General features: G+C 38.7%; 1 non-coding gene across 1 annotated transcript; it reads left to right on the top strand.

The window, feature by feature from the left end:
- The first annotated feature begins 734 nt into the window (after nucleotides 1-734).
- TRNAQ-UUG lies at nucleotides 735-819 on the top strand. The gene has a single exon. It is a non-coding gene; the product is annotated as a tRNA-Gln (tRNA).
- Nucleotides 820-4097: the final 3278 nt, after the last annotated feature.

The following is a 4097-nucleotide window of genomic DNA, read 5'->3' as shown; positions in this document are numbered from 1 at the left end:
TAGTTTTAGTAGCTACAGACCCTTCAGCATATCATTGGACGTGTAGTGGGATCTCATTCAACATTAAAGAAGGCAAATGAACAACGAATGAATGAATGAATAAATGAGTACAGCAAAGATTAATAAGACACGGTGACTGTCTTAAGGAACCAAACCCACTAGAGGTGATCAGGAAAGAGTCCAAGAACCACCAAACTACGCAACCTCTTAGCCCTCATCGTTGCCTTGTGTAGTGTGGTTTCCTAGATAGAGACATTTAATTTTAGTGGTTCTTCTTGGATTAGCGTGATTTTACATTACAGTAGATTCACCGTGCTATATACTGTACCACGGATCTCTTTGAAAGGTTAATGAGACATTGCAATTATAAAATTCTTGAAAATCTTTACAAAAAGTACAATTTAAAGGTAAATGAGTATTGCTCAGTTTATTATTTTCTACATTACTGTCAGCCTGAAGTTGATAACAAAATCCACTGAGCTTGAGGCGCCTGTATTCATTTTTAGATTTTCGGGATGAAGGTACCACTAGAAACTATCAAGTTTAGAATGACTTGCAAAAAACTTTGTGATTAGCAAGTCAATTTCATTCTATTTTGTGACTTCAATGACATAAATAGTAATATAATATACTAAAATATATATACAAAAATATGTGTTTGAACTTAAAAGTACGTGTGGTATTTTCTCTCCGTGTGTGTGTGTGTGTGTGTATTAACAGTGGTTATCTGGGGCGCCTGGGTGGCTCAGTCGGTTGAGCATCTGACTTTGGCTCAGGTCATGATTTCACGGTTCGTGAGTTCGAGCCCCACGTCAGGCTCTGTGCGGACAGCTCAGAACCTGGAGCCTGCTTCGGATTCTGTGTCTCCCTCTCTCTCTGCCCCTCCCCAACTTCCACTCTTGTCTCTCCCTCTCTGAAAAATAAATAAACATTAAAAAAAGAAAAAAAATAACAGTGGTTATCTTTAAATTAAGTGATTATTGGCTATTTTAAAATTCTCCCTTATCTTTCCTAGCCTTTCCATATTTTTGTTAAGTGTGAATTACTTAAAGTAATGTTTAACATTCTTTGAGCACTTACGAGTGATACTGTGCTGAAATCATTACATAAAATATCCCATCTCATGAAATATCACCACGACCCTGTAATTTGGATACTATCCTTACTTTATAAATTAGGAAGCTATAGTTTAAAGAAATGTATTAACATTCCTGAGGTTAATACAGGAGGGACAGGATTCGATCTGTGAGTCCATGTGAACCCAGAACCCATTCTTTTACTACTACCTACCATATTTAATGAAAAAGAAAAAGGGAGAAATTGAAAGAGGGAGACAGACAGACAGACAGACACGGTCAGCCACTTTGTAGCTGTTTTACACTTGTGAGGCAAATCTGGTATAGCAAAAAGGTTGGTAAGCTGAAGATATGGAGTATGGATCCATCTGGATAGATCTTTTCCCCTAACGTTAACTAATGTGGATGTGAACCAGACGAGGTCTAATATAATATCTTCCAATCTTAAATTGTGACATTTCAAACTCAACTAACTTGGGTCTATTCAGAATCTCTCTAATCCTGGTAATAATACAGGGAAGACATTATTCTCACTTAGTAATAATCATATAATGGAACATCATTATATCTGTCAACTGAATGCGGCATTTTGGACTCATGACCACATGTCTCAATACTTTTATAGACTGCTTCTGATTGTCCAAAAGACAATTTTGAAACGAGCTGTTTTCGGCATACTGCAGACAAAGTGAAGGAGATAAAGGCTGGGGGTTTTATCAGGATGGGTGGGGGAGAGGTGGAGGAGGAAAACAGTGAACCATGTGATAACCACTCTGAGGTATCCAGAGGCTGCGTTTTAGTTGCCATCCCGATGTGTTCACCATTTTCCAATTTCTACTTGGGAAGACTCAAGTGCAAATAGGTTTTTTCCCCCCACTCCATTGTACTGTCTTCTCACTTAAGCAGCAAATCTTGACTGCCGTTGACAATTTTGTCCTTTTATTTCAAAGAGCTCTTTTCAAGAGGCAAAACTATAGCAGTTCTCAAAGGTGTTCTTTTACTGGGACTCAGTATGAAAAGATCATCTTAAAAAAGAATAAGTTGGAGAGAATGGAAGCTTTTTTAAATGTACTGTATACAGTTTATTATACAGATAGTATAATAAAAAAGAGTATTTAACTAAATTAATATAGTTACGCACCTATAACGTGGTTCTATAGTTGTTTTACATACATCCCAGCTTTTAACTCCTTTTCTTTTTCTTTCACACACTGGTTCTCTGCTGTTTGCCAGACCATTTGGATATCCTAATCTCTATCTTATGCTATGAAAACTCAGATTCTTGTTTACTTTGCCAGTCATTGACCACGGCTCAGTATCTAATGGTCTAACTTCTTCATAAGTTGAGTGGCTCTAAATCTACTTATTTTAGTCCTGATTTACAACACTATCATGAATGGCACATCAGACCTCTTTCTACTTCCCTCTAGAGTGTACTTGTTAAATATGCCTAACGTAAATGCCTGGGAACAGCTAGCTTATTTCTTTGTCCATCTGCTATGCAAAGCAGCCCTCATATGCTACTCCAATATTTTGCAAGAAGAGAAAGCCTTAAGAATAATATTGCTGTAGAAAGTCTTCTCCTGTTGGTCAAGAGATTGCTCATCTACGGTTACTTCTTGCTTATACTCGGTAGATCTCACAATCGCTCTGGAGTGACCTGCATTTTATATGCCCATGAATTTGTTGACTCCAACTATAGAACCTTTTTGTATTGCCCAGTTTTGCGAAGACCAGGTATAAGGATGTGTGGTTAACTTGTTCCGTAGATGGTTTGGATTTATGACTACGCAAAGAGGTTCTTACCAATAAAAAAAAATCCACAGTTTTGGACTTAGACCTTATCAAAGGAGAACAAAGCATCTTAAGGCTCCCTTCCTCCACTGTGAGCCAATGAGAGATGGTGAATGCCAAGACTTGGCTCCTTGAGAAGGGCAGTGGTGTGTGTGTATGGGGGGGGGGGGCTGTTTCACAGTCCAGGGCTCCGTTCGGGAGTGATCTAAAAACCCTGAAGCTCAAAGTCATCAGAGGAAACTCTGGTAAAAACAACTTGATAAATGTTTTGACACTGTATAGACTCCTTGTAACCATCCAGACAGGAGAACAGCTCCTGGCAACTTGACTATCACAAGAAAGTGACTATCATGCACTGCTTCTGCTAAAATCGAGGGGTCACAAATCAGGGAGATCTTCAGAGGTCTCAGCAGCCACCCACATAACGTGAGACTGGTTTTTGTGACTCTCCACACTTACAGGAAGAGACGCTGTGTTTTCATAACGCTTTAAAAACTGAAACGAGAGGGGAATTGTATATCTCAGCACAAGCAGAAGGACTTTGTGTTAATGATTTATTAAACATCAAACTGAAGGCATATTTATATTTATCTCTTAAAATTTGAATAGAAATTCAGCTGCTTAAATGGTTTAATGCATAGGATTAGGACCTTCAATCCATTTTTTTTAGCTTTCTGGTTCTAAATGTGCTACTTTATACTAAATTTATACACACAGCATTTTCTCTACATCTGTATTTATTTTTACATATTTATCATAGTTTTGCTTCAAAGATATTTTTGTCACTATAAATAGAACTATTTAAATCTCCTATGTATTTGATTTAAGAATAAAGTTTAAAACTTAAAAAAAATCTAACTCTTTTCTTTTTTTATCTTTTAATAGAGAGAGGGAGCGAGAGAACTACTTATTTGTGTGTGTGAAAGTGGGCAGGGGCAGAGGAATAGAGAGAGAATCTTAAGCAGGCTCCACACTCAGCGCAGAGCCCCATGTGGGCTCCATCCCACGATCCCGGGATCATGACCTGAGCTGAAATCAAGAGTCCGACATTTAACTGACTGGGCCACCCAGGCACCCCTTTGGTTCTTTTCTTCAAGCGTGTGGTGGGCACCAAGAAGTTCTGGATAAGATTAGGGCTGGAAAGGGGCACCTGGGTGGCTCAGTCTGTTGAGCATGTAACTTTGACTCAGGTCATGATCTCTCGGTCCGTGAGTTCGAGCCCCGTGT

The sequence above is a fragment of the Leopardus geoffroyi genome, chromosome C3 (assembly GCF_018350155.1).
Source record: "Leopardus geoffroyi isolate Oge1 chromosome C3, O.geoffroyi_Oge1_pat1.0, whole genome shotgun sequence".
In the NCBI taxonomy this organism is placed as follows: domain Eukaryota; kingdom Metazoa; phylum Chordata; class Mammalia; order Carnivora; family Felidae; genus Leopardus; species Leopardus geoffroyi.
Note: the sequence above shows the minus strand (reverse complement) of the source record. Positions and strands in the feature narration are given on the sequence as shown.